The following is a 25426-nucleotide window of genomic DNA, read 5'->3' as shown; positions in this document are numbered from 1 at the left end:
CAAAACACATAATGCCCCAGGCTATACTAGCCAACTTCTGGCTACATTTTTCTCTGTATGAAATATTAGCCACTTTACGGGCATCCCATATAATTCTCAAGGACAAGCCACAGTAGAAAGAATGAATCTCCCCCTGAAACAGCAGTTTCAAAAGCAAAAGGAGGAAAACAGATACTACGAGACACTGCATATGCAATTGAATCTAGCATTATTGACCATAAATTGTTTGAGCCTGCCTAAAGGCCAGATGCTATCAACAGCTGAAAAGTATCTACAGAAACCAGCTGCAAAGACAGAAGCAGAACAACTCATTTGGTGGAGAGATCCAATAACAAAACATTGGGAAATAGGTAAAATAATAAGTTGGGGTAGAGTTTCTGCTTGTGTTTCTCCAGGACTAAATCAACAGCCAATTTTGATGGTACCATCAAGACACCTGAAACTTTATCATGAGCCAGATGCTGAAGAAGAGATTCCAGGAGGATCCCAAGGACCCTCCAGTTGCAGCCATGTTGAGACTGACATTGAGGAGGATCCCAACTGTCATGAGCAACACCCATTGAACACAGCCACCTACCTGGGGACAGATCAAGAAGCTGCCACAGATGGCGGAAGAAAACCTGAGGAAAGCAGGACAACCAGTCACAATGAGTAATTTAATGGTAGCTATGATAGCGGTGATCGCCACTGTCATGAGTATTCCTTCAACAAGTGCTGACACAGAGAACAAGTATATTATTGGGCATATTTATCAATCTTGGCTGGCAATAATGCCTGGATGTAATCACTCTGACACAGTTACACATGCTTTCTAATCTCAGTATTTACCATAATATATCTGCCCCTATAATTGAGGCATACTGTCCCCAAAAACTTATTTGTAAACACAATTGGATCTTGCCAGAAATAATGAACATACTTGTTTGGGAAGATTGCACTGCAGAACAGGCAGAGGTGCTGCACAACAATTCCTATGGAATCATCATGGATTGATCCACTGAGGGGATGTTTAGCTTGAATTGCACCTCTCAGTCTGCATGCCATGGCCACACTATGTTCAGCTAGTCTAAACAAAATGGTCAGATGGTAGAAATAGTAAGAAATATGGCAAGAGTTTCTATTATCTGGAAGCATGGCAGTATAGTGGCACCTCAATCTCAAATGATATGGCCCACAGTAAGAGCTAAACATAAGGATTTGTGGAAACTATTAATGACTCTTAATAAGATAAAAATTTGGGAAAGAATAAAAAAACATCCAGAAGGACACTCTACAAACTTGTCTTTGGATATTGCAAAATTAAAAGAACAAATATTTAAGGCATCCCAGGCACACCTGACCTTAATGCCAGGAACTAGAACTGCAGACAGATTAGCAGCTAGTAACCCATTAAAATTGATAAAATCACTTGGAAGCTCTGTGGTTTCAATGATGATTGTGCTTTTAATCTGTGTTCTTTGTATGGTCTGCAGATGCGGATCCCAACTCCTGCAAGAAGTAACTCACCATGACAAAGCTGCCTTTGCTTTTGTCACTTTGCAAAAACAAGAAGGGGAACATGGTGGGGATAGGCCCCCAAATCTGGTTATAAACTGGCCCTAAATCTGGCCATAAACAAAATCTCTCAGCACTGTGACATGTTCATGATGGCCATAACACCCACGTTGAAGGTTGTGGGTTTTCTGGAATGAGGGCAAGGAACGCCTGGCCCACACGGGGCGGAAAACCACTTAAAGGCATTCCTAAGCCACAAACAATAGCATGAGCGACCCATGCCTTAAGGACATGTTCCTACTGCAGATAACTAGCCAAAGTTCATCCTTTTGTTTCAGCCCATCCCTTTGTTTCAGCCCATCCCTCTGTTTCCTGTGAGGAATACTTTTAGTTAATCTATAACCTATAGAAACAATGCTTATCACTGGCTTGCTGTCAATAAATATGTGGGTAAATCTCTGTTTGGGGCTCTCAGCTCTGAAGGCTGTGAGACCCCTGATTTCCCACTTCATACGCTATATTTCTGTGTGTGTGTCTTTAATTCCTCTAGCACCACTGTGTTGGGGTCTCCAAGCTGGTCTCAGCAATTTCTAATATTACTTTACCAAGAATTTTAAGGCCAGCTTTGTTATTAAAGATTTTACCTTAGTTACATAAAATTGAAAAGCATTTGACTAGCCTTTTCATTTTTAGTATCTGATTTAAGCACCTTTATTTTTCTTTCAGCTAATTAATTAGAGCTCTTTTATATATTTTTAGTAGTGAAACATTATGTACACCATATGAATAAATAGACATATTAGACATGCTTATGGAAGTACCTTTTAGAGATTCATAAAGACCCCACATACACTTTTTTTTTTACCTTAGACTTTCAGATTCTTTATAACCTGTCTTAACAACTCTAGGCAGTTGTTAGCTGAATAGCTTTAAATTTGCATATTAAAAGAAACAACTCAGGTGAAAATCAAGTTGCAAATTTCAAATCATAAGGTACACAGAAAAAGTTGTTTTCAAGGGAGACACTTTCAAAGTGCACTTAATTTTTTTTAAACAAAGACATTTCTGAGTGTCTAAATTACATTCTTTCTTAAAAAGCCAAGAGTAGCCTTTGCTGCAATACTATTTTAGTGAAAAAATCAGGTGAAAAACAGAATTCAGTCAATTGAGAAGAAAAAAATTTTTGCTAAAAAAAAGACAAAGATTTAGGAGAGAAAAACAGAAATAACCAAAAACTGAAGGCCTCTTAAATACAAACTTGCACACAGGCATACATGCACAAACAGAACGTGCATGTTAGCCTTTTAATTAAGCTAACCTTTAACCACTGAGCTCCTTTAACAACAATAACAACAACAACAACAACAAAATTTTAAATTCTCATTGCCGTATTTCAGCTAGGACAAAATGCTGCTAAACCATCGATAAATTATATGACTTCTGAGTGCTCTAAGTGTAAGGAGAAATTCACACCAGCTTGTTATTATTGCTGTTATTTGTAAAGTTTCAATGCTGCAAAGAAATAGCACTCGAATATAATTTTTAAGAAAATTCTCAGCAAGGCAAGTTATTTCTATAGAACGGTACACCCTTGCAAATGGAGCAGTGGTGAGTGCACACTTGGACATGGGAGGGGAAGGGGTTCTTATCCCTGATGGATGTGGCCCTGCTGCTATGTTATTTCCCTATTGGCTAGGATTAGACTGCACAGGCTAAACTAATTCCAATTGGCTAATTTAAAGAAAGTGACAGGGTGAGTGGTTTGGCAGCAAAAATGGTTATGACAGAGCAGGTAATCAGAATGAGTCAGGGTGGAGTAGGTAATCAGAAGCAGTCAGGACGGAGCAGGTAATCAGGATAAGTCAGGGTGGAGTATGTAATCAGAATGAGTCAGGGTGGAGTAGGTAATCGGAATGAGTCAGGGTGGAGCAGGTAATCGAAATGAGTCAGTGTGGAGGAGGTGATTGAAATGAGTCAGGGTGGAGCAGGTAATCAAAAAAGGTTGCTTTATGAGGAAGTTAAGTTTAAAAGTAGAAGGCAAAGAATTAAACATACTGACATATGGATGCTTTAATAATAGGAACCTACTTGTTGCTCCCCTGCTTGCTGCCTTTGCTCCTTCAAATAATGAGAAGATTTTTCACTATTTTAGTTCACCAAAATACTTCAGCACAAGTGTATTACATGAATCACTATCGATCTGTCTCACAGAAAGACCTAGATAGTGAAGATGAAAGTCAGAATTCCCACTAATAAGTGAGATACTCAAAGGGGGAAAATAAGGAAGGAGACCACCTGTCCCATTGTCTCCTGTTTCAAAAAGGGAGCAAAAAGTTAAAAAGAAGCAGAAGTGAGATCAATAGACAGAGGGCTTGGCACGAAAAACCAGGCCTGGTAGTTAAAGATTAACTCCTGACCTAACCACTGTGTTATCTATAGATTCCAGACATTGTATGAGGAAGCATTGTGAAATTTCTGTTCTGTTCTGCTAGCCCCCATCACTGATGCACGTAGCCCTCAGTCACATAGCCCCTACTTGCAGACCCTTTCATGTGGACCCCTTAGAGATGTAAGCCCTTAAATGAGAGAGGAATCTTTTCTTCAGAGAGCTCAGACCTTGAGATGCGAGTCTACTGATGCTCCCAGCTGATTAAAGCCCCTTCCTTCATAAAACTGGTGTCTGAGAGGTTTTGTCTGTGACTGGTCCTGCTATACTTTGAAAAGAAACTTAGAACTCATATCTAATAATGCGAACTTTAGTTGCTTAAAAATAATTTGCAAGACAGAATCCCAAACTGGTTTTTTTACCTAGTGATGGGTCTCAGGCTGTAGACGGCTCTCTACCATCCTAGAAGCAGGAAAAAAATCCAAACTCATCTTTCTTTTTGGAATGGAGCTCAAACTCCATAAAGGAATCACCTGCCTTCCATCATCATAGAAACAGGAAATAAAACACCTTCCTTGTGTTGGAAGCAAGTAAAACTCCAAAAAAAAAAAACAAAAAAAAACAAAAGTGGAGTTGTACAGCAAAATCTTGATCAGATTTTGGGAGCTCAGGGACTCTCTGGAATCAGACCTCACCAAATTATCCTATTTGTTTCAGCCATAAAGTTAGCTCAAGCTGGTTCCAAGCACCAATAGGAGATTTGTCAAAGATTAGGGGCATCTCCACTCACAATCCCTTTGTGTACTAAAAATGTGAACCCCCAAAATTCGAGATAGGTCTCAGTTAATTTAGAAATTTTATTTTGCTGAGGTTGAGGACATGCCTGTGCTACAACTTCAGGAAGTCCTGAAGACATGTGCCAGGGTGGTCACAGCATGGCTTGGTTTTATACATTTTAGGGAGACATAAGGCATTAATATAACATAATATAATATAAACATTAGTTCTGTCCAGAAAGGCAGAGATAACGCAAAGCAAGCCCCCTGCCCCTTCCCCCACTTCCATGTACTTCCCCTCCCTCCCACCACTGGGAGCTTGCAGGTCACAGGTAGATGTGAGACAGATAGATGGCTACACATCTTTTGAGTTTCTGTTAAGTCTTTCCAAAGGAGGCAATCAGAAATGCATCTGTCTCTCTGAGCAGAGAGATAACTTTGAATAGAATGGGAGGCAGATTTGCCCTGAGCGGTTCCCAGCTTGAAGGGGCCCAAGATATATTCCTCCACACTGTTATGGGAAAGACAAATACTTTTTAATATATGACCCTAAGCCTGCTTTCTCTTTGCTTATTTTCATTCACTCAAATAGTTAATCTGTGGAACAGAATTTGTGCTCTCACTAAAAGAGACAACAATCTCTTTTTCAAGGATTTTTTTAAAAAATCTTGTGATTTGAACTTTTACCTACTTATTTTCCTTACACACAGACAGTTGTCGTCTTAAAACTTAACCTTACTATAGTATGAGCAACTCAGGATCTAACATAAACCTTTCGCTATTTTGCAAGCCTTTATACTAGGTCTAGACCTTGGACTTACAGTTTTTGTGTTAATATGCCTTTTTTTAAATCCCCAATCTGAATCTCAGCCGTTACTTTGTACATGGTTTGGTCTCTGAAAGAACAAAGGATCATGGTGGAGTGAAACTAAGCAAAAGTGGGGTTTCTCATTTAACCTACTCTCCTTGCAATCACTTTCCTCCTGTCCTAGGGCATGAAATACTTTTGAGTTTTTATTATTATTTAGACTATTGTTGTCAACAACTTTTTCACGGCCCAGAGTTTTCATCTCACTTAACCAAACTAAAGGAATGGGATTTTAAATTTAACTCTGTAAACATATCATGATAATTTATTGCATTCAAATAGTGTCCTAAGTTGTTTATCTTTTCCCCTCCCTGGGATTAACAGAGTATATTAACTTGCAGACTTAGCACCTATTTGCTTAGGGAAGTTTCTCTATTTCCAAAAAATATATAAGATTCAATAGCTTACATTTAATATATAAGTCTTAATGCCTTTCTGAGCTTTTGTTTTCTAATCCAGAATTATTTTGAAGACTGTTATTTTTCATAATAACCTTGAACTCTTTACCAACCTAAAAAATTTTTTTGTTTTTTACCTTTTTTAATAAATTGATTATCCATTTTAAAAAAAGGATGCAGTCTTTTTAAGTTTAGCAGTTTATTGTAGACTTACTGGATTTACTGTGATTTTTTTTTTCTTTTACAACACTTTCATACAGATGGTATTTAAATATCTTGAATATATACTTTCAAATTTTCTTTCTGGGAAAAAAATAATTTATTACTTTACAGATACATATTGAATAGTCTGACAGATGTAAACTTTGTCTCTTTTTTGCAATATTATTATTTAGATCATCAATTCATTGACAAAAATTAAAATACATGCTTATTAATAAGTATATTACTTAATAATGCTTCCAGAATTGACTTAGGTTTTAAATGAAACTCATATTTTAGTAGTTTCCTAATTAGATGTGTTTTCCTTTGGATTTCTAACAGTGACAATTTTTTGTTGAGAGTTAACTTGAATCCTTTGATGCTAAATTTTCTTTTTAATGTCTAATTTTTCTTCTTTTATTAGTATGGTTTTCAAAAGGATTAAGAAAAAACAGATCTTTGAATTATGATTATATTCTTCTTAAACTTCAACTAATACTTTTCCCTGTTATTTAGAAAGTATTTTAAAAGTACTCAGTGACAGAAGCATTATAGGAAATATATATATTGTTTTGAAGTTCTGACAAATTCTTTTTTTTTTTTTTTGGGGGGGGAGGCAGAATCTCACTCTATTGCCAGGCTGGAGTGCAGTGGTGCAATCTCAGCTCACTGCAACCTCCACCTCCCACTGTCAGACCTCTGAGCCCAAGCCTGTGCGTATACATCCTGATGGCCTGAAGAACTGAAGAACCACAAAAGAAGTGAAAATGGTCAGTTACTGCCTTAACTGATGAAATTCCACCATTGTGATTTGTTCCTGCCCCACTCTAACTGATCAATTGACCTTATCCTGGACAATGAGTATCAGAAGCTCCCCAATGAGCACCTTGTAGCCCCTGCCCCTGACCGCAAGAGGAAAAACCCCTTTGACTGTAATTTTCCACTACCTACCCTATAAGACTGCCCTACCCCATCTCCCTTTGCTGACTCCTTTTTTAGCCTCAGTCTGCCTGCACCCAAGTGATTAAAAAGCTTTATTGCTCACACAAAGTCTGTTCAGTGGTCTCTTCATACAGATGCATGTGACACCAAGGTTCAAGCAATTCTCCTACCTCAGCCTCTTGAGTAGCTGGGAATACAGGCATGCATCAGCACGCGGCACTATGCCCAGCTAATTTTTATATTTTTAGTAGAGATGTGGTTTCACCATGTTGGCCAGGATGGTCTCAATCTCCTGACCTCGGGATCCACCCGCCTCAGCCTCCCAAAGTTCTGGAATTACAGACATGAGCTACTACACCCAGCCACAAAATCAGCTCTTGAGCTTTCAGAGAATATATTTTGCAAAGGTTTATGTGACTTACCCTTCTTTTACTTCCCCCAGTATAGTACTTTATTTTTGACCTAACATTGTCTTTGACAATTACTGTATTATAATGGAAAGGATACTGGGAGTCAGGAAACTATCCAGTTAATTAAGTGCCTGTAGTCAAACTATGTATATTTCTAGATATGTCTTTCTGCATGTGTAAATGTGAAATGGAGTAGGTGATCCCTTAGGGCATCAAAATGTTTCATCCTAGAAAAAAGTAGTTGTTGCAATTTAAGAAATATGATAGTTTTCTCTTGTGTCATTTGAAAATCATGCAAATAAATGATGAGAAGTAAACATTCTAAGATTAATAAAATAGTTCAGATTTCTCATTTTAGTAGAAAACATTTTATAAGCGTTCTTAAATTCTTGAATGGAGAAGTTTTCCTTGTGACTTTTGTTGCACAAAATTTCTAATATTTTGGAGCCAGGCCTAATGCCCACACCTGTAATCCTAGCAACTCAGAAGGCTCAGTTACGAGGATCACTTGAGCCCAGGAGTTTGAGCCTGCAGGGAGCTATGTTGTACCATTGCACTCTAGCTTGGGCAACAGAGGGAGCCCTCACACCCACTCCCTTAATCACGAAACACACACACAAATCATGAAATATTTTGCCTTGCTTTGATTGTAAGATACAACGAATTTCTGAGTTTCTCTTCAAAGGTTTAGACTGCTAAGTGCCTTGCTCTTTGTTCCCAAACCTAACTTTTGTGTTCTACATGCCTCCTAGTTACTTTAAAAAGCCTACCCACTTCCTGTCAGCTCTAATCAGTAACTCACATTTGTTCCCTTGGTTACCTGCACCCATTGTTTCCCCAAAACTGCACATCTCACACTCTTCACCATTGTTCCTCATATCCCTCTTTCCTTCCATATTTAGAAAAATATTTGCAGCTCAGATTGGGTCAGCTTGGTCAGATTGGTCAGATTGGGTCAAAGTGGGTCAGCTCAGATTGTGCCATCCGACCCCAGGCCATGGGGAAGTGACACAGAGGTAAGGACCATGCATCAGAGATAAAAACCCCTGTTCTCCTTTGTTCCCTGTGCTCTTGCAATCTTGATTGATGTGAGTGGCACCCTTTTGCAGAGGTAAATTGCCTTGATGAGAAAACTTTTGCCTGGGTTCTGGTTTCACTTTGCAGCACTAAGCATTTATTTCTAGAGCATTTTTATATCCAACATGATGAATTGTTCTAAATGGATAATCTAAAACAATTCAAGTTAGTAAATGATTTTGAAAGAATACCAAGCCATTTCTCAGTGGGAAAGAAAAATTCAAAACTCCAGATGAATGAGTTTTGTTAAAATAATAGAGATAAGTTTTACTGCTAAATTGCCCTAATTGTGGCAGAGTTGACAAAAATATTGATTTTATTTTTGTCGTTGATTGTTTTGCTTAGCTTAAATCTGTTGTAAATATGAAGACAACTGAATTTAGGTAGTGGGGTAAATGTAGTTTTAAAAAGTGAAGATTGCTTTAGAATTTTGAATGTTTTTACTTGGGATTTCATTGTAATCTTTTTTCCTTTAGGGTTTTTGAAAACTAAAGCATGGTAATTTTTATGTTTATTAGTTTAAATATTAATAAAGGATGTTATTTATATAATGTAGCAATTGTGGTGAATCTAAGATTACTTCAGTATTTCTGTTTATAGAGATGTAACAAATATAAAATTCGTCTTACACCTGGAATCACAAAAGTTGTTGAGTGACTATTTATTAGCAGTTTTTCCAGAGTTTGTAACATTTCTCTAGCAGTAGCGTAATGTAATATAAATCTACTATACAAGTAAACTAATGTAAGCTAAGTGTTTGTAAAGTGTGTGAATACTTTGATATCTTTTACAGGATCACTGAGTTTGAAGTTTTTTATGATTAAACCAGTATTTTTATTTACTCTAAGATGACTGAATTTTTCTGTTAGTCAAAGAGTGATTTTCACTATTTTCAGTTTTTTTAGTGTTAACTTTCATCATTTTTCCCACCCAGACCAGTAATAATCTTGATGCCTGTTGCCAAGCCCTTTCCCAGAAGAGTAACAAATATTTATATTTGGAATACCATAGTCCAGATAACAAGATGAATAGAAATCACCATTTGTGTATTAACTTGGGTATTCAGTCTACTCGTAGTTATCACCCAGGAGATGGAGCTCAACTTAATAGTGGACAAACGCTGGCACATAGCTCAAGTGATGGGCATATTGATCTACACCAAAGAGTAGGTAAAACAGCTTATATATTTAGTTCAAGAACCACACTCAGTTCCAACCGTTGTGACTGCCACTTGCAACTATAATTTAATTTTTATAATTGAACAGCACAGCAATGCAGGTATTCCTTCTTCACAGCCACCTCAACAGTCATTTTCCATGCAAATGGAAATGAATCTCTCTGCTATACAAGGGTGTGCACTACCATCACCTCCTCCTCCTTCATTTGTGCACATTCCTCAGTATAGTACAAATCGTGTTACCATTACAGTATCTCAAAACCTTGCTTCTTAACAGATGGTACCAAGAGGTTTACAAATTCCAAGCAATACTATGGTTCTCCTGCTTCTATTTGTGTGAGGCACACCTGTTACAGTATGCCATGGTAGTCCTCACTACAGGGCCACTGCCTCATTATAGCTAGCATCCTTTACCTGTTTATCCACATCAACAGAACTACCAGACATCTCAGTATTCTCCCAAACAGCAGATTTCTCAGTCAGCTTACAAGTCACCACCTACGTCTCAATGTTCTTCACCCTTCAGCTCTCCTCTTCATCAAGTACAGGCTTCCCAGTTGGGCCACCCAAGTAGTCACACCTTTATGCCACCGAATCAGGACCTCCTGGCTGTCAGAAACAGTGAAATCATTCAGTAGCATATATCCAATACACAACATCTAGCTTGCACAGAGGATTCATGAAAAAGACAGAAATTATGGTTTAACCTTCTCAAAGACCTGGAACAGTAATTAATTGCTGTCCTTCACCCATCAGTAATCAACTTTCCCCATGTAATTGGCGTTCTCTCTATGCAGGCACTGTAACACCTTGAAGTTCTTCAAGGGGAATGTATAGTCAATCAAAGCCTTCAATGAATGTGAATCCCATGCATATTACACATACACAACGAAGTGGACCTTCATGTGCCCTATCACAGTCTCCTCAGATAATACCACATCTATCTGCAATTTTAAAAATTACTGTAGGTGGAGCAACAACTGAAAATCTTTTAAATTTCATGGACCAAGATGAATAGTTGGCAGCGCCAGGACCCGTTCAGCCAATTTTAGTGACTCCGGGTCCTGGAGGAAAAAAGGCAAGTCATAAATATCAGCGTTCTAGTTCTGGATCAGATGACTATGCCTATGTACAAGATGAATTTTAATTGTTCTATGAAATTCAATCTTTGAGGTGAAAAGTTAAATTCTTATTCAAAATAAAGTAATTTATATTCACTATTAAGTTTAATATTTATTAAATGTTGAACAATGTAATTTATAAGGATAAGGCAAGTCCTTCAGAGTCATCTATAAATTTACTTACATACAAAGTCCTGTACATTTTTCTTATGAAAAACCGGCATGAGAAGACCTAAAATACTTCTGAGGATAATGAGAGAAAGATGTCAATAAGTAAAACGTATATCGTCAAAAGTACAGACTTCAGAGAGGGGAAAATAGATTTTTAGAGGGATGCTAATCTTCATCAAAGTGAAAGAATTTAAACTTTGGAGTGAAAAAGTACTGAAAGGAGTAATGATAATTATAACATAGAATTGGAATTAGAATGAACATGCTACTATATGTGATATTGGGCCTTTTTAAAACACACACACTTACAGTTTGAAAGAATCTGATTGAAAATATCACATAACTACATGGATGTATAGATGCAGCAGTTACATTTTGGTCTGTGTAGTTCTATCCCATATAAGTGGAATAAAACTTGAAAGAAATGTGAGGAAATGCCAATTAAAGTTAGATGATAGGATTTCTTATGATTATTTTATACATAAATTTCCAGGTAAATTTTTCAGTGTTATTCTCTGCAATGGCCCTATCTTTAATGCATATATATATATATATATATATATATATATATATATATATATATATCCTTGCTGTTACATCAACGAGAAAGGATGGAGAAGTTAGCAAAGCAACTGCAACTTGAGAAAGGGGAGCTAGAGCTATTAAAGGCTGAAGTTAATGATATGGAACATGGCGTGATGCACAGACGGCTAATAAGGGTCAGCTGCACTACTGTGATCCCAATGGTAAGTGATTTGTCAGAATGTATTAGAAGGGACATGAGGATATTAACTGTCTAGGCAATTTCATTTTTTAGTATTTACTTCCTGCATAATGTTTGAAAACAATGCCTTTTGTCAGAATAATTCAATGGCCTATTTTGCAAAAGAGTGATTCTAGGCTCATTAGTGTCTTCATATACTGACACATATAATAAAATACAACATATTATTTTTATAAATTTCTTTCATTCAAAATAAAAATGAAGACTGAAACCAAGATAGAGATTGGAGATGTTATTTGTTTTTCTCCTTGAATTTATTTCATCTAGGTAATTTATTTTTGAGGTGGGGTCTTGCTCTGTTGCCCAGGCTGGAGTACAGTGGCATGATCTTAGCTCACTGCAACCTCTGCCTCCTGGGTTCAAGTGATTCTCTCACCTCAGCCTCTGAAGTAGCTGGGATTACAGGGGTGCTCCACCATGCCTGACTAATTTTTTTTAATTTTTAATAGAGACAGTTTAACCATATTCACCAGACTGCTCTCCTACTCCTGACCTCAAGTGATCTATCTGCCTCTGTTCCCAAAGTGTTGACATTACAAGCATGAGCCACAGCATCCAGCTTGGAGTTAGAAAGAGACCAGTATGAATTTGAAAGATGTATCAGCCATAAACTATTTTTAATGCTTCTGAATTTTATTTAATGTAAGTAATTTTAAAAACTGAATTTTAGAGTATTGTTAAGATTTCTAAGAGGAATTAGTCTAATGAAAATATTAGGGGGATATATATTTTATGTGTTGGTTGATACTCATGAATTTTAAGTTTTTGTTTTTTTTTTTTTTTTCCAACAGAGTCTCGCTCTGTTGCCCAGGCTGGAGTGCAGTGGCGTGATCTCAGGTGACTGCAAGCTCCACTTCCTGGGTTTATGCCATTCTCCTGCCTCAGCCTCCCAAGTAGGTGGGACTACAGGTGCCCACCACCACGCCCGGCTAATTTTTTGTATTTTTTTTTTTTAGTGGAGATGGGGTTTCATTGTGTTAGCCAGGATGGTCTCGATCTCCTGTCCTCATGATCCACCCACCTCAGCCTCCCAAAGTGCAGAGATTACAGGCATAAGCCACTGCACCTGGCCGAAGTTTAAGTTCTTAAGCAACTCGTAATTTTGTAAATACGTCTTAAAATCTTTTGACATCACATTTCTGTGATTGAACCTACTATTTCACCTTTCAACATTTCTCAACTAAGATTTTTGCATACAGTTTTTGAATGAGGTACTGTGCTAAGTGCTTATAGCATATCTGCTAGTAGGAAAAATAGATGCATCAACAGATAATTATAATACAATATGGTAAGAGCTATGTATACTCATTGATGTTGATAAACTATCATATCAGCTAGATGAATGTTTATCATCCAATCATTTTTTCACTCCCTTATATTATTCCCTTGGCATAATGCCCTAAGCCTACATCCCTGCATGTATAAATCCTGTTTATTCTTTCTTCACATCTCACCTTAACCTCTACTTTTTTTCAGGGACCTTCCTCAAAGTAATCTGTCTGCTTATACATGCCCTCTCTCCATTTCTGTCCTTATCTCTCTCCTCTTGTGGTCTTCATAACCTTAGAGAAATGGGCATATACATCAGGCCTTTTGTGGTATGTCTGCAATATGCAGTTAAGTCTTCATTTAGAAAATTTGAACTGAGATTCATGGCTTCAGAGGGGACCTATGAATTCTGTGAAATTACACGCAAAATTTTGTGTTTGAATGTGACATGGGTTTGTAACTTTCATCTGATTTTCCTAAGGCTATTAAATGAAAGGCATTGGGCAAGAGGAAGAGGTTAGGAACCACTGCCCTCAACTGTAGACAGTATTGCAATAGGAAGAAGGAAAGGCGAAGGCATTTTTGGTAGGGAAAAAGGTGTGAGCTAGTGACTTGAAATCAAAACGTACTGAATTTCAGAAAGCAGTGAATATGATTCACTGGCTCAAAAGTAAGATTTTTCAATGTCTTAACAAAGATTAATATGCCTAATTTGAGGTTTTAGTACTTTATTGTATTGCCAGTAGGGAATCAGCAGAAGTTTTTAAGAAACAGATTTGAGTACAGGCATCTTCAACAATATAAAAACACCATTTCTAATAGTAACTAAATTTAAAACGTTGATATCATTAACAGTTGTAAAATTAGAACTGTCTTCAAATGAAAGATATCTTTTTGTTTGTTTGGTTTTTGAGACAGCCTTTCTCTGTCACCCAGGCTAGTGTGAAGTGGTGCAATCTCAGCTCACTGCAACCTCAGCCTCCTAGGTTGAAGTGATTCTTGTGCTTCAGCCACCTGAGTAGCTGGGATTGAAGGGATGTGCCACCACGCCCAGCAAATTTTTGTGTTTTTAGTAGAGTTGGGGTTTCACCATGTTGGTGAGGCTGATCTCAAACTCCTGGGTTCAAGTGAACTGCTTGCCTCAGCCTCCCAAAGTGCTGGGATTGCAGGCCTGAGCCACCATACCTGACTGAAAGACATCTTTAAATATAAATGAAAGGCAGTGTTAATGTAAATCAACTCTTCTTTTTTTCTCCATTTGAAATCTTAATTCAGTTGTTTCATTAGGGAAGACATTGAAGGATATAACCAATTTGGTAATCCACCTGTGTTCACTGAATACTTTCAGTCCATTATGTACCTGTATAAACAAATTTTCTTAGCCCAGAACTCACTTATTTTAAAATAATCCTATGAAATTTTTTTGTTAATAGCAAGCACTTACTATATGAAAATTTCTGCCAAATATGACCCTACTGAACTTTTTGTTGGTAGTAGGAAGCTATCTGATGCACAATGGGTTAGTGCTTCAAAACTATGAAAACAGTACTTATATTTTTATATTTTATATATATATTTATATTCATATTTTATTTATATGTCTTAGAGATAGGATCTGTCTCTGTTGACCAGACCAGAGTGTAGTGGTGTAATCATAGCATGCTGCAGCCTTGAACTCCTAGGCTTAAGCAGTCCTTCTACCTCAGCCTCCTAAGTAGCTAGGACTACCGTATGTTTTTATTTTTATTTATTTTTTATATATCTATTTTTGTAAAAATGTGGTGTCATTCTGTTACTTTGGCTGGTCTTGAACTCCTGGCTTCACATGATCCTCCAAAAGCTCTGGGACTATTTAGGTGTGAGCCAGCATGTGTGGCTTGAAAATAGGATTTGTATCAGAGCTTTTATTTATGAGATTTCTTTAGACAATAGAAAAGAAAATGAGAGTTTTTTGAGGACACTACCATGCTGAGCCATAATTTATTTATTTCATTGAGCTAAAATTCACGTCACAACTAACTGATTTTTAACTTTTTATTACAGAGAATTTCAAAGATACATAAAATTTCTAGGATAATATAATGAACTCTCATACCATTCAGCTTCAAAACTTGCTAATTTATGTGGATAACAATATTTGGAAGATGAGAGATTTGAATGTGATTCCCAGGTTTTTCCACTTCCAGGCCCAAACTAAAGTGAAGGGGTATAGGGAGTGCATAGCTTGGGGGCAGTTTTAGATACTGGGTTTTAGAGTCAGATGAAAAATTTAATCCTACGTCTACAATTTACATGTCACTGACATGTCCTTGAATAAGGTAATTTTATACTTGTTTTATTCTATGAAATGTGCATGGTACAGTATTAATCTCATGAGAGTTTTGTTAGTATTATGTAACCTAACATACAAGACATTTAGCTCAATGCCTAACTTTGTAAAGATTCAGGAAAACTTCAGGTTATAAAATACTGGAAAAATCTTACCCATGTGAATCTGAGGCAAATCTAAATTTGTTTTCCTTTTAACTTTAGGAACACACAGGAATAATACAGGAATGTATTATGTGGGAATTAATCAGGAAATAAAGCATTTAATCAGAATTCCCTTTTGGTTCATATAATTCTGGTAAATCCAATGCCTCTCAGTGCTGCTATGATACTGTGGAAAGAATGCCTACATAGGTTTTGGAGTTAAAATTGCTTTGGCACTCACTGACTATGTCCAATTTACCTATGTTTATTTTTTCCATTTTTCAAGAGAATTTATATCTCACATATAATAATATTTTTATCAAGTAATTTCTCAGTAAATGCTGGGTAGCCTGATCTTTATCTTGTTCTTGTAGAATAGAGAACTGACTTTTTTGTGCTAATCATACAGTATTAAGTTTTCAAACCTTAATTTCTTAACAAGCAGTATTTTAAAAGTTGGTTACAAATACATTTACCTAATTTATTTGGAATATATGTATGTGTCTAGCTATATATGTGGTTGCAGAAATTTACAGCATAGCTGTGAATAATCTTTTTTAAAAATTACATGAAAGATGTGTAATAATCATCATCTGTCTCAATCTACCACTAAACCAAGCATTATATTAGCTGCTGTAAGAGAGAAATCCAAGTAACCGTAAATTACACAGTAAATCTTGAAACCCCTCCTCCATGAATACTTTTGATAATGGGTAGTTTATTTTGAGAGGCAGTTTTATTTAACCAGAAGCTATGAAAAAATATATAATATTATGAACAGTTAATTTAATGAGTTCTAAGGAAACAGGTTCTTCAGCTACTTGACTTTACTGATATAATCCTAAAAAGAAAAGAACACTTTTTCTTGCATATTGCATGGAAGAGAACATTAGCTATATAAGTGCTTTATATCTTTTGTTAAAGGGCAGGTATATGCTTCAAATTTTTTCTGTATTACCTGGTAGCCAGACTTAAACATTTTATATGTTAATGGCTATATATGTTTATATGTTAATTACTTAGGGTTTTCCTTGAGTAATAAATGAAGAAGAAAACATTTCTAAATGATATTTATCTTTAGAATTTTAAGGTATTATCTTGCTATTATATTCGGTGTCTTATATCACTTATGTTGTTTTGATATCTGCTGATTTATTGGGCAGTCCCTAAATTTGCTAATACTTCCCAACAGCCTGAATTACTGCATTATTGTTACTTAATGTATATATAGTTGAGATCTCCTTTACAATTGAGGTAACTCCAGACAGTCTAATGAAAGTGGGCTCTGTTAAAAGCTTTAATAGCCATACCTTTGGGTTCAGATCTCTGAGTTTTTAATTGTATGCATAAAGAAATTATGAATGTGAAAAAAAACCACATTCACTTCATTTAAGTGAACTAAAAAGTTACTTCACATTTTACTACCCCATGTTTATACTTGAAAGGCCTAATAAGTAGTAGAGTGGGTGGAAAAATAAGGCTGAAGAAAATAAAGTGGAGTATATGTTCTACATGAATAGCTTATTTTTAAAAATCTAGAAAATAAAGACAAAAAAAGAATATATGTAGTTTTCAATATAAATCCTGGCCCTACCAATTACTGGATTTATGACTTTGGGAATATTATTTCATCACTGTGTGTCTCAGTTTCCTCATCTTCAAGTTGAAGGAGATACCAGTACCTACCTTGAAAGAGTGTTGTGAGAAAACAAAGGAATTCTGGTAAACCCACTGCCTGCCACAGCTGCTGTATTATTTCCACCAGTATTGGCAAACCTAAAATTATTGGCTTTGACTCTTTAAAATGTTGGTTTCTATAATTTCCCTTGACATATAAGTATTTAAGTGAAATAGTCTCAGTGCTGTGTGATTAAAGAAGTAATATTTTTTAATGTTAAAACAGTGTCTGCTTTACACGAGGAATATGTTGCATATTTATATGTGGCCATCCTTTTTCCTTCTTTTTTTCTAAGTATTGTTTACTGCAAATATGTGTCACCACTTTACCTGACTGCCCCTTATAAATCACATGTAGAATTATACATGTTGTTTCTTAGCAACTGTGGCCATGTATTTCGTAATGAACTGTCATAAATATTAACATAAAATGCAGTTCTTAAATGTTGGGCTTGATACTGACTTTCCCACAAATACTAGCCTGAGAAAATAACAAGATTGAGACGCATGAACAGACAGCTCTAGATAAATGTTGACTGCACACTGAAAGAAGTTAACCTCCTTCAATCTAGAAGTATAGACTTCACTATTTGGTAACATAAGAGATAATTTGGTATTTAAATTGTTACTTTGGTTTCAGAGATTAAGAAAAAGGTTACATGAGAAAGGTTACGGTCCTAGTAAAGAAATTTCTACTCCATAGTTATAGCTCATATTTGAGGCATCAGTAGTAGTTTTAGTTTGACAATTTCACTGTTAAGCTCTTTTAGGCTATTCTATACTGTTATTCTGCATTTTTCCTTTTTTGGTCAGTTGTGAATATTTTACAAGTTGATGACTTTTAATTCCAAACCATGTTTATGTGCTTCTTAAAAATATCTATGAGTACTCTTGCCTGTAATCCCAGCACTTTGGAGGCTGGGGTGGGCAGATTACAAGGTCAAGAGTTCAAGACCTGCCTGGTCAATATGGTGAAACTCTCTACTAAAAGTACAAAAATTAGCCAGGCATGGTGGCACATGCCTGTGGTCCCAGCTACTCGGGAGGCTGAGGCAGAAAAATTGCTTTATCCTGGGAGGCGGAGGTTGCAGTGAGCCAAGATGTCCCCACTGTACTCCAGCCTGGGCGACAGAGTGAGACTCCATCTCAAAAAAAAAAAAAAAATCTATGAGTAGAGATCCAAAATTATGATGTCTCAGTTTTAAAATCATTCTTATGTCATTTTTAATATGGGCAAATATGTGATGTGAAAATATTTAACTACATCCTGTGTAAAGTATTTTTAATTTTTTATGGAGGTACACTATAGTACAGATGATCTTAACTGATCACCAGTTTAAGTAATGTTCAACTTATTTGGAAAATATACTTAGCTGATGTTCGGGCCAGGTGCAGTGGCTCATCCCTGTAATCCCAGTGAGAGGTGAAGGTAGCTGGACTTCCTGGATCGAGTAGAGACTTGGAAAGCTATGTATAAATTATTTTCAGAAAGCTATCTTAAAATAAAATAAACGTTCAAATGTCCCCACAAAAGAAACCACTATTTAATTTTAATAAGAGATGTTTTTGGTCTGCATTGAGTAATATCCTTATAATAAGCCCTTTTTTTATATTTTAGTATTTCTAATTCCCTTGATAACAGATCGATCTAAATACAGCAGAATTAACTAATTTCTTCCCCCCCCCCCAATCTCTGGAAAACTTTTAATAATGAGTTTCCAATCTATAATTTAATTTAGAAAAAGAATACTCTTTTTCTTTGACATTTAGATTAGATTAATGCTTGATTTGATAAAAAGTAGATTTTTTTGTTGATTTTTGGGAGGAAAACTTTTTCTGGGAAAAAAATTTACAAATTAAGAGATTTACTATACTTGAATTATCTCTACCATACATCATTATCTGTAAATAACTATGACATAGTTATAAATCTTAATTGGAATTGTGCAGGACAGTCTGCTGGTTTGCGGAAGTGAAGATGGGATCCAAACCATTGCTTGAATCAAAACTAATGTTGGAGAAGCCAAGGCAAGAGATATAGCTGAAGTATAGACACTTGTTCTGGGAGTGAACTTTGTTTGTTTGTTTGTTTGAGGAGGAGTCTGGCTCTGTTGACAGAGTGCAGTAGCACAATCTCGGCTCACTGCAACCTCCGCCTTCCAGGTTCAAGAGATTCTCCCGCCTTAGCCTCCTGAGTAGCTGGGATTACAGCCGTGCACCACCAAATCCCGCTAATTTTTGCATTTAGTAGAGATGGGTTTCTCCATGTTGCTCAGGATGGTCTCAATATGACCTCATGATCCACCTGCTCCAGCCTCCCAAAGTGCTGGGATTACGGGTGTGAGCCACCACACCCGGCCGGAGTGAACTTTTTTAAAAGTGAAATATTTGAGGCAACATTAAGTTCTTAGGATTGTTTTATTGTTCTGAAATAAGCACAATATTCTCTTTGGTCATTGATAAATCTGTATATAATATTTAAGCTTCCCTTTCCTTGAACATAAGAATCCATAAGCAGTTATTTTATACTTATATCTTTTTTTGTCATAGCTCTTATGGGCAAACACAGAGGAAAATTGTTCAGTCATCCTTCCATTTCTCCTCTTCGTTTGCTTTCTAAAATGTCCCTCATGCTTAATCCTGCCCAGGGAGACTAGGTTTGCAACTGGAGAAATAGTCCATTACATGATAAATTATAGACAAACACTGATGTGACAGTTTTGTGATGTAGAGAAGAGATGATAATGAGATTTTAAATTCTAGAAAATGATTATCTTTCTTCCAATTTTAATTTTCATAGTTACTCCTTGAAAAATCAAATAATAGTGAAAGAATGAAATTTGAGAGAAAGAATCATAAATTCCTAGTTCCTTTTTTTATAGGCAACTTTGATCCAAAAGCCATGAATAATTTTTATGACAACATAAAACATGGCCCAGTTGTACCACCCAACCCATCTAAAAAAGGTGAGTAGTGAAATGTCAGAAATATCATAACTATGAATTCTTTGAAAATTTCTAGTAGAGATAGATATTCATTAGCTTGTTAAGAAAAAAATTTACCATATTGATTTTAATGTGGCAATAATGAAATTTCCCCAAATTTTAAATGTTAAGAGCACCCATATTGTTAGCACTTAAAATTATTTGCAGAGGGTTTTTAATGAGATGTGAAAAACTGTATTATATAGACTACATTTATATAATCCTAAAAGATAATGCTTTTGAAAATATTTAGAATTTATAAACATAGAATGTTCAAGAATGTACATAAATGGGAAGTTGAATCTACAAAAGAACCAAGATTGTCAGCATTGAAACCATCCTTATGTACTTAAAAAGGTGAGCATAACGGAGTAAATGTCACTGAACCAAGGTATGAGGATTATTTTTTGGCAGTTGTTACCTAGGAGTTATTCAATAGTAAAAGCTATCAGATCTGCTCTATATTTCTGCTCTATATCTGCCAGTGTTTAAATAGGCATTTCAGTATATTAAGTTAATTTCAATTAATTTTTATATTGAATAACTGATTTAGATTTAGTTTTTCTATCCCATTTTGTTAATGACCATTAATTTTTATTAATAAATACATCAGACCTAATCTGAAATATATATTTTATATTTCTATCTCTTTTGTTTTAACCAGTTCAAGATTTATTATGTAATTATGTAAGAATAGAAGACAATGCTTATTTATGAGAAATCTTATATAATTTTAAGTTTCTAATATCTCATCTGACTTCCTTATTTTGCCATTTGGGGTACATATTTTAGGTAGCTTCTCTGATCTAAATTATTTGAATATTGGTTAAACTGTTTTTCATGTATTTCAAGCTCAAGACATACTGTTTTTTATTTTTATTCTTACTTATTCATTTTTTAGAGACAAAGTTCTGACTCTGTTGCCCAGACTAGAGTGAAATGGCAATTTTTTTTTTTTTTTTTTTTTTGTGGAGATGTGGTCTTGCCACATTGCCCAAGCCGGTCTTCACCTCCTAGGCTCAAGATATCCTCCTTGCAAAGTGTAATTACAGGTGTGAGACACCTCACCCAGCCTCGCTTTTTAAATTTTTTTTTATTAAGAGCAATTTTAGGTTTACAGAAAAAAGGGAGTGGAATGCAGAGGGTTCTCACATACCTCCACCTCCTTCCCTCACAGTTTTTTTTCTATTATTAACATCTTGCATTTTTGTTGTAAACTTGATACAGTTGATGAGCCAATATTGATATAATATTATCACTCAAGCCCATAGTTTATATCAGTGTTCACTCTTGGCTGTGCATGCTCTATGGGTTTGGACAAAGTGGGATTTATCTTAAGAATGCAAGGTTGATTTAACATTTGGCATCAATTAATGTAATTTACCATACTAACAAAATAAGAAAAAAAAGATAATTTAAGTAGATACAGAAAAAGCACTTGAAAAAATTCAATAGTTATTTATTACAAAAGCTCTTTAGGGTTATTCCTGCAAGCTCATGAAAGGCATCTTTGGGAAACTTACAGAAATCTATCATTCTTAATTGGTGAAATATTGAATGCTTTCTCTTTCAAATAGGAAACTCTAACCACATATATTTGACATTGTACTGGAAATTCTAGTCTTCACAAGAAAGAAGTAATATGCATAAAATAAAGGAAGAAATAACGCCATATATATTCATAAATAATGTGACTATTTGCAAAGAAAATCTTAAGGAAACTTTAAGATAACTAATGGAAGTAATAAGTAGACTTAAGTGATGCAAACTGACTCTAGAAAAGTTACATTTTTATTTACCATTATAACAGCAAACAATTAGAAAATCAAATGAAAAAGATAATTTAAATTACAGTAGCAACAAAAACATAAACACTTGGAAACAAGTTTAATAAAAATCTTTATAAACTCTCAGTGAGAACTTTAAAATGCAAAGAAAAGTGAAAGTAAAACTTCCCGCACATTGCACACACAGACAGAATAGGAGAAATTGTGAACACTGGTAGAAAGGAAGTAAAATTTAGGAACATTTTTTGACAGGATAGCTGGAGATCCATTACCAACACCTGGATGGGCTGTCAGAGGCTGGCTTGTCCAGAAGCCTTTGAATAATGCCAGGGTGTGCCCTGTTCAGAAATCATCAGTGGCTCCAGACTTCTCCCAGCCTTGCACAATGATTAGTACCTCTGTGAAAGGAAACCAGTTTGAAGAGAGCCTTGAGATTAAAGGACAGTTTAAGGTTCACTCTATACTGACCACTCCAATGTTTCTATTTTCTGTTCTGATCCCAATCCTGGATTGGGATCAAGCCCCCAAATGAAATGGCTTTGTTTTCTGGGGTATGTACCTGCTTCTTTGTCTCATGCAGAGAAAGAATTCAGGAGACGGACACACAAGAGGAGTGGGTTTAGGAATGGATAACTTAATAGACAAAAAAGAGCTGGGCATGGTGGCTCATGCCTGTAATACAAGAACTTTGGAAGGCTGAAGTGGGTGGATCACTTGAGATCAGGAGTTCGAGACCATCCTTGCCAATAAAGCAAAACTTTGTCTCTATCAAAAATTAAAAAATTAGACAGGGTGGTGTCACGTGCTTATAGTCCTGGCTACTTGGGAGGCTGAGGCAGGAGAATCACTTGAATCAGGAGACAGAGGTTGCAGTGAGCTGAGATTGTGCCATTGCACTCCAGCCTAGGCAACAGACCAAGACTCCATCTCAAAAAAAAAAAAAAAAAAAAAAAAGACAAGAAAGAGGAAACAGAGCAAAAGCTTCTTTATGCTGAGAGAACGGGTGGCCCAAGAGAAGGTCTCCAGTTTGGGGTAGAATACAATCAATTTTGTACAGAGACTTGAGGAGGTGGTGATTGATTTACATAGGACCCAGGGGGTTGGTTTGACCAGGTGTGCCATTTACACAGCCTGAGAAAAGACTGGCCTCTCACCCTAATCTTTTATTATGTAAATGCATCTTCCACCTGGTGACTGTCATGACACCTGTACACATGGTGACAAGGAAAAGAGAGTGAAAAACGCCATATTGAATGTACCTGGCTTCCAGGTACAACTCCTGGCATTTAAATATGTAATTTTCTAGTTTGTATATCTATCAAGCTGCTTTTTATTAAAGGAAAATTTCACCAATAACTCTTTTATCCTTTCTAGCTGTCTAAAAAGAATTTATTGGCCTGGCACAGTGGCTCACGCCTGTAATCCCAGCACTTTGGGAGGCCAAGGTGAGCAGATCATGAGGTCAGGAGATTGAGACCAGCCTGGCCAACATAGTAAAGCCCTGTCTCTACTAAAAATACAAAAAAATTAGCCGGGTGTGGTGGCGGTTGCCTGTAATCTCAGCACTCAGGAGGCTGAGGCGGCAGAATCTCTTGAACCTGGGAGGTGGAGGTTGCAGTGAGCTGAGATCGTGCCACTACACTGCAGCCTGGGTGACAGTGCAAGACTCCATCTCAAAAAGAATTTCTTAATAACTCCTGTATTATTATTGGTGCTAAAGAACTAATTACCAAGCCTAAGCCCATCAAGCTTTTCTCGTATGCTTTCTCTAATAGTTTTATAGTTTTAGGTCTTACATTTAAGCAGTCTTTAACTCATTTGAGTTTGATGGTGTGTGTGTGGTGTGAGTTCAGTTTTATTATTTTCCCTATGGATATACAGTTTCCCAACATTATTTGAGGAGATCATTTTTCCCCCACTGAGTATTTTGGGCAGCAATATTCAAATGTTAGTTGACTGTATATATGTGCATTTATTTCTGGCCTATAGTTTATTCCATTGGTATATATCTGTCTTTGTGCCAGTATTATACCATTTTAATTACTGTAGTTTTGTAATATATTTTGAAAATACAAGTGTGCTTCTTCAAGTGTTTTTTTCTTTATACTCAACATCATTTTGGCCATCTGTGGTCTCTCATGGTTCCATATGAATTTTAGGATTTTGTTTTCTTTCTGTTTTTTGTTTGTTTGTTTGTTTTTTGAGACAGAGTTTCTCTCTGTCACCCAGGCTGGAGTGCAGTGGTACAATCTTGGCTCAGTGCCACATCTGCTCCCCAGGTTTGAGAGATCCTCATGTCTCAACCTTCTGAATAGCTGAGACTACAGTATTACCATGCCAGGTAATTTTTTTTTTTTTTTTTTGTATTTTTTAAAGAGATAAGGATTCACCATATTGCCCAGCCTGGTCTTAAACTTCTGGGCTCAAGCAATCTACCCGCCTTAGCCTCCCAAATTGTTGGGATTACAGGTGTGAGCCACCACACTTGTCTTATTTCTGTTTTTAAAAATGTTAATTTTTTTTAACTTTTTAGTTCAAGGGAACATGTGCAGGTTTGTTACAGAGGTAAACTTGTATCATGGGGGGTTGTTATAAAGATTATTTTGTCATCCAGGTATTAAGCCTGGTACCCAATAGTTATTTTTCATAGGTAATCTATTACGATTTTATGTTTGTGGCATCAGTGACATGAGAAGTTATAATATCTGCCTTTATCTCTAATTGTATTTGAGTCTTCTCTCTTTTTTCTTAGTCTAGCTAAGATTTATCAATATTGTTTGTTTTAAATAAGCATAGTTTCATGTACTTTCTGTATTATTTTATTTTCTAACTTCTATTTATATTTCCTCTAATTTTTATTACTTCCATCTTCTGCTAACTTTGGACATGGTTTGCTCTCCCCTTGCCTCCCTTAATAGTCCAAGTTTAAAGTTTGGGAGAGTTTTTCTTTCCATTTTTTTAAGACAGAGTCTCACTCTGTTACCCAGACTTGAGTGTAGTGATACAGTCTCTGCTCTCTACAACCTTGGCCTCCCAGGGTCAAGCAATTCTCCTGGCTCAGCTTCCTGAGTGGCTGGGATTACAGGCCTATGTTACCATGCCCTGCTAATTTTTGCATTTTTAGTAAAGACAGGGTTTCCCATGTCGGCCAGGCTGGTCTCAAATTCCTGACCTCAAGTAACCCACCCACCTTAGCCACCCAAAATGATGGGATTACAAGTGTGAGCCACTGTGCTTGGCCATTTTTTTCTTTTTAGAGTATATTTTGTTGCTATAAACTTTCAAGTAGTGCTTGAAAGTACTACTCTCTTTTGCTTACCATTTGAATGCAATATATTTATTTCTTTATCCAATTACTTTATGTGTGTCTATTACTCTAAAGTGAGTGTCTTGTAGACACCTAATAATTGAGTTTTTTGTTTGTTTTAGCCA

General features: G+C 36.1%; 1 pseudogene; it reads left to right on the top strand.

The window, feature by feature from the left end:
• Positions 1 to 247: 247 nt before the first annotated feature.
• LOC112208983 (TGF-beta-activated kinase 1 and MAP3K7-binding protein 3-like) lies at positions 248 to 25175 on the top strand (annotated as a pseudogene).
• The last annotated feature ends 251 nt before the right edge of the window (positions 25176 to 25426 follow it).

This window comes from Pan troglodytes, chromosome Y (genome assembly GCF_028858775.2).
Source record: "Pan troglodytes isolate AG18354 chromosome Y, NHGRI_mPanTro3-v2.0_pri, whole genome shotgun sequence".
In the NCBI taxonomy this organism is placed as follows: Eukaryota; Metazoa; Chordata; class Mammalia; order Primates; family Hominidae; genus Pan; species Pan troglodytes.
This window is presented reverse-complemented; position numbering and strand designations above follow the sequence as displayed.